The sequence below is a fragment of the Lepisma saccharinum genome, chromosome 2, assembly GCF_977018435.1.
Source record: "Lepisma saccharinum chromosome 2, izLepSacc3.1, whole genome shotgun sequence".
NCBI lineage: Eukaryota > Metazoa > Arthropoda > Insecta > Zygentoma > Lepismatidae > Lepisma > Lepisma saccharinum.
Window position 1 is genome coordinate 135,331,558 of NC_139230.1, and position 14,140 is coordinate 135,345,697.

The 14,140-nt window shown below is 38.4% G+C and overlaps 1 pseudogene; it reads right to left on the bottom strand.

Moving 5' to 3' along the window:
• Positions 1–8,009: 8,009 nt before the first annotated feature.
• LOC145984511 (ribonuclease kappa pseudogene) lies at positions 8,010–8,411 on the bottom strand (annotated as a pseudogene).
• Between the last annotated feature and the right edge of the window lie 5,729 nt (positions 8,412–14,140).

Here is a 14,140-nt window from a genome sequence, read left to right on the forward strand (position 1 = left end):
GAGTGTACCGTACCCTCATGTTCACTTCTGTTTGCGTTTATCAGTTACGCGTGTTTTTTTATACTGTGTTATTGCTAGTGCTAGTGCTTTATTGTGTGTTAATTGTTATTCATTCATTAGTTATGTCGTTAAACAAATATAGTCTTGAACAGAGAGTTTTTATGTACGATAATTACGTGAAAACGAATTCTTGCAGAAAAGTGGTCAGGGAATTACGATAGACAGGATCTCTTGAACCTAAGAAACGTGTTGTATTGCTGTTAAAGGAGGTCATTTTCAACATCTCTTATAACACAGGAGGTTAGTGATCATCATTATTATTACTTTTAAATATCATTTTACGCTTTCGGTTTGCTTTATGCGCCGGGATGCTGTCTTCCCTTTCTGACAACTGACGATAAAGTAGCGATGTCTAATCTAAGATTTTCTGTCAGAAATAAGGTGCCAGAAATATTTGTATTTGGGAGGACACCTTTTCCACACACACACAGCATCCTTGCGACAAGGTACGTGCTTATTTCAATTGTAATTGTAACTGTAATTGTGAAAAGTGGAAACATTACAAAACAAGCGGTTTCTGTTACGGACTTCCTGAACGCAATTTGCCGGGACCTGTTGCATGAAGAGTCCGCCGACCGGCCGTCACGCTGGCGGTGAACGACTGAAATAACCTCCCTGTATATCTGTATCCGTAAACTTTGTTAATGAGGTGCGGCATATACGACTGAGCATTGTTCGCAATTTGTTCCACGCCGTGGAGGAGTTGCGACACTTGGTTATCCTGTGGGCGAAAGAGTCAGGCACGTTGCATGATATACAGTTAGGAGAGTCACTGATTCCATATTGGTATGTCCTATCTCTTGTCACTATAACACGATGAACCACTTTGTACCATATTGATTGGGCAGCTTTTGAAAGGTGTTTGGCGGAGACATTTTCCCATATTTGTGGCCAATTATGTGTATTGAAATCCCGGACTATTCGTGGTACTGTGTGCTTGAAACTATTGATTTCACTATATAACTTTTTAACAGATGGTGTAATTGTCTCATGTCGTAATAACTGGTAGCATACCTGTAAAGCGATGTCCTTATAAAACGAAAATCTTTTGGGGATACTTTGGATATCGATGGGAGCTTCTAATGGAATGTCCTGTATTATCGTCTGTATACATGCTTGGGTCGTTGACTCGTGCAGTGAGAAAACTGTTTTAAGGCCAGTCTGTACAAACAATGCTCTTGCCTGTGTGTTCACGTGTATTAGTGCCAAACCACCTGTCTTCTCTGATAACGTGACCTCATTTATTGCCACCCGGAAAATTGTATCGTGCCACAAAAAGCAGCCAACAGCTTTGTTGACCTTGGCTAAGTGCTGTGTTTTGAAGGGCAGGATTTTTGCTACATACCAAAGTTTATAGAGAGCAAAAACGTTGATAAATCTTACTCGTGTTTTTAAACTCAGAGAGCGCATCTTGTTCACTCTGAGGACGTAGATTGCCCTCTCGCACGTGAGATTACTATTGGCTTCGATCGTTTCATCGATATTTGCATAGAAGTTTATACCTAAAACTTTTATTTTCTTGTCTACAGGGATCTCCGTATTGTTTGTGAAAGGATTCTCCTTGCCAAGGGGCATCAGGAATGACTTTCGATTGTTTAGTTTTGCTCCTGATGTGAGCTCAAAAGTTTGTATTTGGCTTTTAACACTGTACAGATCTCTTTCATCCTTGAGAAAAATCGTGACGTCGTCCATGAAACTGCCAACTTGTATTGTGGTGGAAGCCATAGAAATGCCCTGTAAATGATGCTGGATACTAAACAAAAAGGGGGCTATTGTGAGGACGTACAATGTGCTACTCAAGGGACTACCTTGTAGTACACCTCGTCGCATTTTAAAACTTATTGTCAAGAAACCATTTATTTTGAGTTTTAGCAGCATATGATTATATAATGTTTTTATCCAATTAAGAAAAGTGTCTCCGAAGCCATATGCTTCTAAGACTTTGTACAGATATTCGTGGCTCACTCTGTCATATGCTTGAGAAAAATCTAAAGAGAGAATTGCCTCTGATGCATTCTTATTTTGTTTTGGTAATAATTACGTCTCTTATCGTTTGTAGCAAGTGATGTATACTTTGGGACATATTACAAGCGAACTGTAAATTGCCAATAAGATTAACCATATATTTTTTTAAACGCTGATTTATGCACCTACTTATAAGTTTGATGTCACTGCTCAATATGGAAATTGGCCTAAAATCTGTGACGAACTTTGGATTTGCCTTTTTGGGAACTAACACTATAACTCCCGTGCTACTGGTCTTCCCTATGGTCCCTGTTGTCAACACTTCGTTGACCCATTCCGTTAATTCGTCTCCTATTAGATCCCAGAAACATTGATAGAATTCTGATGGTAGTCCATCTTCGGCTGTAGTTTTATTCCTCGGAGCTTTGAATACTGCATCATGAACCTCCTTTTTACTAAACGGTTGTGTGAGCTCAGTTCTTTCATTTTCTGTCAGTGATGCAGGGAGGTAGTTCAAAAAATTACATTGCGTTTCTGTTGGTTTAAAGGCTTGACCAAGAAGATTTTTATAGTATTGCAAAAACCTGTCGTGTATACTATGAGGGCTGGTGACAACTTCACCGGAATCTAAAGTTAATTTATGAATAACGTGACTCCTGGCGTGTTTATGTTCTTGAAGAATGTGACTTAGTGTGGCTTGCTCGTCTGGGTCTATAGGAAGAATCTTGCTCTTTATTATTGCTGCAGATTTTCGTTTCCTATGTATAGCAAGTAATTGCGCTTTTATTTCATTTCCATAAGTACGATCGAAATTACCTTGCAATGCTAAACGATGGAGATCATTCAAGACTGCATACAAAAAATTATATTTGTTTCTTTGATCTCTACTAACCTCTGCACTGAAGAATTTACTGACCTGACGAAATTTAGGCTTAACTCGAGTTTCCCACCACTCGATTAGGGTCTTTTGCACTGGCCGAGAGGCCTTGAGTTCGTTCCACGTTTCCCTGATTAGCTGGACATAACTACCATTGCGTAATAATGTGCTATTTAAAAGCCAGTATCCGCTACCTTGTCGGGGTTTGATCAAATCTAAATTTATTTTGAGAATTGGGACACTATGATCACTAAAGCATACTGGAAAATTTTGAACACTAATGATATATTCCTGAAATCTTGGTGCGACATAAAACCTATCGATCCTTGACGCACTATTGGAGGTGATATGTGTGTAACCTTGACTTTCGCCATTGGTGTGTATCCAAGCGTCACGCAGTTGTAACCCCTGCGTTAATTCATAGAGCGCACGTGAGAAGTTGTATCCTGGATTTTGATCTTGTGAACGAATTACGCAGTTAAAATCTCCCACTAGTATAGTGTCTAGTGTGTGGGATGTCAACTCGGGCCCTACAACTGTTGAAAAAAAATCTTCTCTTTCCCGTCTGTTTTGGCTTCCTGACGGAGCATACACATTACAGAGAAACACTGAGCCTAATTTGGCACTTATTTGTCTGCCCGTGGGATGGGGCACTACATTACGTAAATCCAAGTGTCGCCTACATGCTATGGCAGTCCCTTGTGCAAAGGGAGTAAAATTGTTGTAAACTTTAAACATGTTCAGTACAGAAAAATCGTCTATGGCTACCTCTTGTAAGAGGGCCACATCAATAGACGATTTAATGAGAAAGTCATTGAGAGCAATTATTTTGGTCTTACTTTGCATTTGATTCAAATTTATAGATGCCAAGGTAAATGTTTGCATGATTAGAACTGTCCACAAAAGAAAACTAAACTTACTTACATTCTTCAACATTACTAAACTCTAATTTCTGCCTATAATGCATTAACTATGCTTTCCACTAAATAAATCTGGGGTAAGTTTGTTACTCGTCGAAGGTTTCTCTTTAATTACATTTCCTGAATGACTTGTTAAACTACCCTTTGAAACATCTTGTTTTGGGGTACCAGGTTCTACTCTAAATTCGTTATGAACTATTGTGGAACTTACGCATGCATTATTTTTCTTCTTCTTTCTACGTAGCACCATGGACTCTTCCGCCACTGACCGTAACCTTGATACAGATCTTGCCCGTGATTTCCTAGGAGAGGTAACTACGGAGAATTCTGCCTCCGCGAACAAAGCACTTGGGGGTGGGAGCGGGGGTATGTGATGCATCTCCTCTGCAGTGGTCAATGTTGGCTGCTCCATCTCTTCCCTTCCTGTTGGTGCATTCTTCTCACTAACTTCCTGTCTGGTACCTGTCTCCTCGTCGGTGATTCTGGGGCTATCCGTGTTCCCTCCATTGCTATCTCCTGACGCTGGGACTTCTGCAACTAACGGAGCTGAATCTCTTGGTTTAGTCCGTACGGGTAGCACAGTTGGTTCATATACCATCGGTACATTGTCAGCGGGTATATTAACCGGACCCCTGCGGGGCTGGTTCCCTGAGGATCGACGCTTAGGGCACTGAGCAACTACATGATCCTCCCCAATAAGAGTCTCCATTCATTGCTACATATGAGGGTATGGGTTTACGTAGTATCATTTTAATCAAGACACGTCCAGTTCGAGTAGGGTAAATGTGATCTGCAGAGTATGTCTCGTCTTCAATTTTCAAAACTTCCCCATAAGACCTCATGACACGACTTATCACTTCTGCACTTAATTCAATTGGGACTACATGGATTCTGACGATTACATGCCGCTGGTGGGCCCATTCTACTTCAACTTTATGATCACCATCTACGTCACTGTAGATTACCTCAGCACCAAAATCATTTAGTAACCGTTCTCCTACCACTTTTGTCGCAAATTTCACGTACAAACACTTACGAAAGTAATCTATTTCAAAACTGAGCACTTGGTTCGTAGGCACTTGGTAGACATCATGAAACCATCGATGAAAATCCAATGCCGTAGGTCGCGTTTTGACCTCACGGAAAACAAATTTCAAGGTGTTTTCTCTTTGTGTATTCATCGTGAACTATTTCATCGTATCTTCACTGGCTCACGGTAATTGTAGTCAAAACCTCGCTTGCACTCCAAAAGAAAATAAAAAGAACTAACACAACACTAGCAAACCGTATACGGCCCTAGCTAACTCGGACAGTTCGATCACTAAGCCTTCTCACGCGAAGAGCGGAGCTCGCAACGAACTGATACCTGCACGAGCTGCAGGCAGACTGACCACTTCGCCACGGAGTTCGACACTACATCACGCCCTTTCCTTACGTTGAAACAACAATGTTTAAGTATTCTGTCTTTCCAATACTGTAAATGTCCTTGGATATATACTCCGTCCCAGCTAACTGTGGAGCAGACAAACGAAAATAAGTCTCCATGGAAGTAGTGACGCGAGACGACTCCACCAATGAACACGTGAGAGGAACGGAATTGCGTGGAGAAGTGGAAAGCGACTGAAGTTACCAGCCTTCCCATCAGCGTCTACTGATTCTCTCTTGCCAACAGATTTCCCTCGCTTCTCTGACGCTATGCGCGGCCTTGCTCCACAGTTAGCCTGGACAGGGTATAAATGTAGTTGAACTTCTACTTTAATTTTGAATTGTTTCTTGTAGTATAGCAGCTATCTTCGAGAATATATTTTCGAAGTCATCAAGAAAAACAAGAATATTGGTATTTTTTTAAAAAAAGCGAGTTACTTCTTCTAACTTACTAGTTACTTCTTCTAACTTACTTACACGTATTATGTTGATTAGCCATTATTAATGTAAAATATCTACACGCTTCAAAATTGCGGACGATGTTCTCTTCCTATGATACTGCAGCAAAATATATGCTTGTTTTCTGATGCAAGTCTCGTGTCCAGAACAGCCTTATGAAATGTATTTGCTGTTGCGTAAGGTGACACGAAATAATTACAACGTTTGCAAACTGCCAAATGTGCGAAACGTTTTTCAAAGGCAGACAAGCTTGGTACGCGTAGCGTAGCTTGCTCGCGTTCATGAGTCACACTTCACAAGGCCGCTCCTTATCGCTAAACACAGTGCGTCGATGCACAGTGTCTGCACCTAGCAAGTTACAACTGACCAGAATCGAATTTTAAAGAGAATCTGAAGAATGATAGATTTCATCAGAGGCGGCTAGGTGGGCACTAGCTCAACATGCAATAAGCAATGATTCCTAGCAAACATGAAAGCTTATTTAATAAGTATTCGGATAGTAATATGTGCTTTATCGTGTAACATGTGAGATATAGCGTAGTAGGGCACCTGATCCATGAAAAACAAAATAAAATTGAATGGTTGCTTTATTATAGATAAATATTTAAAAAATATATTTTTCCTCATTCCCTTCTTTTTTATTATTTTAATAATAATAATAATAATAAGCCATGGCTCAACAGCTCTCGCAGGGCCTTGGCCTTCCTTACGAATGCCAGTCTCCCTTCCACAATCCTTCCTAGAGATCTTCAACCAGATGGGGTGACGTGGGGTCACGTCGAACCCTCAACCATTATGCTGACAATTCACCTGATGTTTACATTTTCGTTCCTGTTCATCACGGGCGGGACCCTACTTCCGGTTTTGAAAAAAGTAAAGTGGATTACAAAGATGTAAGGGTAATATCGTGCAAAAAAGGTGACAATCATTGCGTGGCTGTTGGTTGCAACATGAGGTCGGGAGCGATTAAATTTTCTCAAGTATCTGTGAATCTTTTTTCGGCAGACACGATACGAAAACTCAGTGGATTCAGGCATTAAAGCAAAAAAAAAAACAAAAAAAACTGGGAACCACAACATGAGATAGAATAATTAAGAGAGCTGTGTTCTAGTAGATACACAAATCAAAAAATTTATTCTGATATAGTCGGAGTACATTTCAGTTTTTTTGTTGTTTTAAGTACGCTTTATTCACAGTATGGCTAATCGGGACTCGACCTACAGTTTAAAGTGGCCATATTGTGCCTCCACCAGGTATCGAATCCTGGACACCTTGATTACAAGGCAGCGACGTTACAGCTATGCCATCGGGAGGCTTCGAAGTATTTGAATGTTTGTAAATAATGTAAGCTTTATTTAAAACTGCCTAGTCCTCAAACTTCCTGCATATTCGTATCATGTGTCAAAGTGCCTGTTTTTTTTCGTTTTCGTGAAATTAAAAATCAACTGGCATGGTTTGATTGATTGATTGATTTAGTTTATTTTACTTCGCGTTTTGTGCCTCTTGGCTAATTTGCGAAGATGAGGATGAGTGATGAAATGGATAAATGGACATTCTCAAACAACCAAGCATGAGCGGGATTCGAATGCGGAACCCTTGGCGTCGCAGCGCGAATTGCTAACCACTTTTTTTTTAATCTATCAACAAACTATAATATACTTTATTCACATAACTATCATACATTTTCATAAATATTAAGCTAACATATACAATACTTTTGATAGATTTTTCTTGTAGAAAGAAAATACTGGAATGTAACAACTTTGAGTATTCTTCAGAAATCTTCTTGATAATGAGATTTCAATAGTAATAATATTACAGAACAAACACCATTTCTTACCTCACATGACACAAAAATGATGCACCACCCAACACCCTACATCTAAAGAGATTTTCTACATAATAAACTGGGGTAAATCTGTAAGAAACTTGCAATCGAAAATATATATAAAAAAAGATGTGATACAGAAGCACTGTCCGTTATAACTTAACTCATTTTGAGACTACATTACCTTTGAGTATTAAATTTGTAATGAAAAAAATAGTTACGTACTTCCAGAAGTACAAATCATAATAATGAAATCTGTTTTGACCCATAAACAAACAGCACTGAATATGAACATTTCAATCATAATATGGAGAAGATAACGAAAGTGAGATTCTATTTACATTAAATCACTGTCACTCATATTTACAAAACTTTCTTGAAAACAATCCTTATGTTTTTTTTTTCTCTTATGTTTTTCGGAATAAAGAAGAATGATTATTTACACATTCGAAACATTCATGATGCACGATTGCTGCAGTTCCTGCCATTGATATCTTTGATAGAAAGAACACATTTAATTCTACATTACATACTTGTGGAAAGACGATTATTCACATAAAATTGATGCGCCGAGAAAAGTAATGTGAATACATACAAACATGCAGCTATCCAACAGTTGTAGACATTCGTTTGATAACTTTTATCAGCAGCCAGATAAAAATCTTTTACTCATGGATATGATGGCTCCAAAGGTAAATCCTCTGCCAATGCTACAGCTCTAACATAATGAAATATTCACATAAGAACCAGTTGCACAATTCCCCATACGCTTACGATAAATCCACAAAGAGACAACTTAGGACCACAAATTTTCATGTTTATATTGCTAAAAAAATCACAAGAGGAACGATATCCAAATTTTTCGTCAACTTTCAGCATCTACAACCACTCGGCCACAACTGGCGTGGCTATATATGTTAATGGTTAATTAGAATGATAATTGTAAAGAATGATAAGTGGCCAAACATAAATTAGAACCTACTTAAAGTACACGTTAATGTAAAAACTGATCTGTGGTTTTAATAATGAGAAATAAAATTTGCATTTTATTTCTATTAGAATATGTAGAATATCTTTGTTTTGCGTTGGTGTCTTTAATCTTCTTTTAAACTTTAAGAGTTTATTATTATTTACTTCATTTTTAATGTAAAAAATGTGTTACTTATCGCATAAGCGAATGAACTTTCTTGTTTAATACACATGTATATACCAACGAAACCGTTGGTAGAGGATCAACATTGTCTCGGAAAAGATTACTATTGTTCCATAAATCTTCATCCAAAGGCTCCGGGAACTGGTCAATTTCTTCGAGGTATCTTTATTTCTCTGTGCCACTTACACATTTCAAGTGATCCATTTTGTATCCGCTCCTTTTTAACAAAGTAAGATCGAAGAAAATCTGTATTTCACTTCTTTATATTAGAAACTTGGTCAAACCGGAAGTTCTCTTATCGCCTTCGATAATCGAATTGTCTGCTGGACTATTTTTTGTTTAGCCAGGAACATCCCCAATAGGAGATTTCCGAGACCGGGTTACGCTACTCACTCGTAGCTCCCCAATTTCCTAACGACGGTCTGCCACCGGTCCTATACACAGGCCGAGAACCCAGAGACTGAACTCAGGCGGACTTAAACCCATACCGTCCCGCAGTCGGAATCCAAAGCAAACCGCCTTAGACCGCACGATCACGGAGGAGGACTTTTCTTATTTTACTTTTGGCTAATCGCAAGGATGAGGATGAATAATGAATAGAAAAGATAAAGAAGGTCACGCACAAAGAATAGGACGGATCTTCAACCTCTCAGGTGACGAGTTCAAGCCCGAAATATGAGGATTTCAACCATAGACCTCAATTTAAAAAATTATAAACAAAATGACTATTTACACTAAACTTCTCATAAGGCAAACATAGTTTGTAACTGTGAAACTACCCCCTGAATACAAATTGACAACATCTTTATTTTATTTTCATGTGAGTAAGAATTATATGTGTGACACATAGAGATTCTTTTTGCAAACAATTAACTGTGCCCGGTCCCATCATCTCTGGAGGAAAGCCGCGCATAGCGGAAGAGAAGGGAAAAGAGGGGAAGGGGGGATCGAGTGAACAGAGAGAAGCAGTACACACTGCTGGAAAGGCTGGTAACTGCAGTGGATCTTCTCCCTTCACGCAATCCCGTTCCTCTCATGTGTTCATCGCTGCTCAGATACTTGCTTTTGATCACCTGCTCCAGAGATAAGTGGGCCAGTGTAGTTCTCATACATGTAGCAACTATAGCAACTTATCTCAGAATGAACATTTCACGGAGTTTTCAAACGTTTGTTTCAGCAATGATGACTTGACATGGATCACACATAATCCCTTGCCAAAATCTAGTGGTCTAAAATCATTTGAAAGCTCGAAAGTATCAATATACAGATTCCAAGTTATAAGGAACTATTTCGTAGATGTTCATGTAACCGTTATAAAATTACTAACTAACTAACTAACTCCCTAGCCTTCTTAAACCCGAAGGTTCATGGCTGCAGCAACACAGGCCTTCCATCTTTCCCTATCTTGAGCAAGTTCTATATACTCTTTTCCATCCCTACCGATTTCCCTTAGGTCCATCTCAACGTTGTCCCTCCATCTTCGTCTTGGCCTTCCTACAGGTCTCTTACCATCAGGTTTCCCAACAACAATCCTGTAAACTCCTCTTTCCTCTCCCATTCGTGCCACATGGCCTGCCCACCTAAGTCTTCTTGATTTAATTATTCTAATAATATCTGGACATGAATACAAATTATGTAGTTCTAAATTATGTAACCTTCTCCACTCACCTGTCTCCTCATCCCTTTTAGGTCCAAATATTTTCAAATACTCTCAATTTATGTTCCTCTTTCAATGTAAGGGACCAAGTTTCACATCCATATAATACTACAGGCAAAATTACCGTTTTGTATATTTTAACTTTTAGTTTCTTAGATATTAAACGAGAAGACAAAAGTTTATGAAGAGAGAAGTAACATGCATTTCCTGAATTAAGCCTACTTTTTATTTCCTCTTTAATATAATTTTCATTTGTTAATATTACTCCTAAGTATTTGAATTTGGAAACTGGTTCAAACGAGTTGTTATCAATAATTAGATTTTGATTATTACCTAACACTTGGTTTCGGCCTGTAAGCATATATTTAGTTTTCTCTTTGTTAACTTCCAAACCTATCTCTTTAGCAGTTTTGAAAAATATTTTAGCATTATTCTTTATTGTATTCACATCATCCCCCAGTAAGTCTACATCATCTGCATATGCTAACAACTGAGTCACACCATTTAATTTTAGTCCTTCTTTAGTTTCTTTTACCTTCCTAACAGCATATTCTAAGGCAAAATTAAAGAGCAATGGAGATAATGCATCTCCTTGTTTTAACCCATCATGAATTGTAAATTTGTCAGACATATTAATACCCACACGAATTTTACTTTCTTTTTTCAGTGGTGCATATTTTTATCATACTAACAAGCTTCTTAGGTATTCCAAACTCTACTAATATATTATATAATTTATCTCTTTTGACCGAATCATATGCTTTTTTGAAATCAATGAAGAGCTGATGGACATTTTGATTATATTCCCACTTTTTTTCAAGTGTCTGTCTGATGTGAAAAATTCGATCTGTAGTTGATCTGTTACGTTTAAATCCACATTGATAATCACCTATAATTTCATTAGCATATGGGGTTAGTCTTGTTAAAAGAATGTTAGATAATATTTTATATGTTGTTGAGAGTAGAGTAATTCCACGGTAATTATTGCAGTTCATTTTATCACCTTTTTTAAACACAGGAACAATTATGGATTCTTTCCACTGTTGAGGGATTTCTTCTTTATTCCATATTAAACAAATTAATTTATGAATTTGACATATTAATGAATTTCCACCATATTTAATTAACTCAGCTGATATTAAATCAATGCCAGGTGCTTTGTTATTCTTTAGCCTTTTAATAGCATCTTTAACTTCAGTCAAGTTACGTTCTTGAACTAAAGGTTCTGCTGTGTGCACTTCATTTACTTCTGATTTATCTCCTACATGGACATTTAAAAGGTCATTAAAGTAGTTCTTCCATCTATTTAGAATATCGCTTGTGTCAGCTAGAAAATCACCGTTTTATCTTTTATCAAGTTTACATCAGGTTGCCACCCCTTTCTAAATTCATTTACACCTTTATATAAATCTCTGATATTTTTATTTTTGCTGTTTGTTTCAATTTCGTTAATTTTGCTTTTCAAGTAATATCTTTTTTTACTTCTAAACGTGCGGTTAACTTCTCGCTTTATTCTATTATAATTGTTTAGATTTGTATCATCAGAGTTATTTAACCACCTAAGTCTAGCCTGATTTCTTATTTCTATTAGATTATGACATTCATTATCAAACCATGGCTTACTTTTTCTCGGTTTATGGTATCCTATACTTTCTTTAGCTGCTAATTCTATTGCATTACGTATGTACTCCCAATTCTTATTTACGTCTGTTTCATTTATATTTTCATCATCATTTAAATCCTGCAAAACATCAAATCGATTTGACAGTTTAATTTGGTAAACTTTCTTAATTCTTTCATCAGTAAACTTTCCTGTATCAAATTTTAGAACTTTTAGATTTTGTTGCTTGTGATTTATCACTGAGAGTCTTTCTCTTAATTTAGCAATTACCAAATAATGGTCTCTGGCACAGTCAGAACCTCTATGTGTACGAACGTCAATTATACTAGTATGCCTTCTCTTATCAATGAGAATATGATCTATCTGATTATGAGTTTTACCATCTGGAGAAGACCAGGTATATTTATTGTTGTAATCCCGTTTTACCTGGGATCTGAGGTCACAGGGAAGTTCAATTATACATTTAGGTAGAGCTTAATTGTATATGTTGGCTGAACCTGCTCCGATTAGGAGGGTAGAGATATGGAAAGTTGATGTAAAGGTTATTCACGCTTGTTCATACCTGGTAGGTGTGTGATGTTCTTGTCCTGATGCTTCTTGCAGACCGAATTGTGACAGGTGCCAAGGTTCTATCCTTCGACCCTTGGCTCACCAAACCGAGCTATCCCTTGCGAGCCGTAACTCCGTGTTCCATCGTCGTAGTTCAGTAGTGTTAATGTGTTGTAGAGCAATCAGAGACTAGTTATCCATGTGAGCGTCGAAATCCAAAAAGAGCAGCGTCGATGATAAGCGTAGTTCCAATGAGGGCGAGCAATGGGAGTAAGCTTGCTTTTATAATCTTAGGCTTCGAAAGGTTGTTAAACCTTTCGAACGCGGTAGATCTTGTTTTGATCCACGCGTTTGCCTTTCAGTTCCTTGTTTAACGGAAGTTACAAGTTAGCGCATTCTTGGGATCACCCGCTGGTCGGACAATTCCAGGAAATAAACAAGCGTGAATATTACCATGACGAGGTTTTCTCGGTTTAATAATCTCCACATCTCTACATTCCGCTTGTTGAAGTAATCGATCCATTCTGTGATGGTTGACTACCTTCTCCGGAGGAGGTGATATTTAAAAAGTATAATTTATTAACATATCAAAATCCGTAGAAAACCAATACATCAATCCATTCACCATAAGATTCACATCACCATAAAAAAAATTGAGATCACCAAAATAGTCATATCATCAAAAAAAATCGTAGCACCAAACACCGTTGAGAAAAAAATTAAAACACGTAGAAAAAAATTAAAACTGTAGGTCAAAGCCTCTTGTGTACTCACAGAGTACGAGCATCAATAACGAAGTCTTGAGACATGGATAAAAAAATAAACATATAAGGTTTGACACTGAACTAGTTTTGAATTAAAGATGACAACACGATAACAGAAAAACACATGTCAGGACACTGTGAAGGAACGCCGCATAACGCACGTGGTTTTATTGACTGTTTGCAGAGTTCAAAGTACACACTGAATAACACACACGAGGTTGGGCGGAGCATTGAGGTAAAGTTACCATGGCAACGCTGTAGACTGCACGGCGCTATTGGCCGAGTGTAATCTGTACCAGACGAAAAAAATAAACACAAAACAAAGAGACTTATCTCTAATCCACCAAAAGTATGGGCAGCACCCATGGTCACAACCCTGGCACTGTAACTGACATATTTTTGTACTAAATGTGTGTGCCTGACGGTAGTTGATGGAGGCTGAACATTGGAACACACTTTCAGCCGATGAAAAACGACAATGCGTATCATGTGATGGCAGTAAACAAGGGCAACACAACACGCTCTCAGTGGGAGGGGCTTTGCCGATGTAGGTCGCCGTGACGTCATGGAAGGGCAGTCTGGAATTCAAGCCTACGATGTCGGTGCGGGTCGGTAGACGTCCTGAGTAAAGCGTTCCACAGCTGGGTCGCGGCAGGGAAGATGGGAAAATCAGCCATGCGGTCCAGACGGGATTGGGTCCTTTGGTGGTGGAAGTCCACAAGATCGACGTCGTTCTCTGCGATGAGCCTAGATCTCTCGCTCGGAAGCACAGGCAGGAGGTCGTCATGATGAATCCATCCAGTAGCATTCGTGGCGATGAGAATGAAACAAGCGCAAAAAGGGAAAAATTAGGAAAAATGTA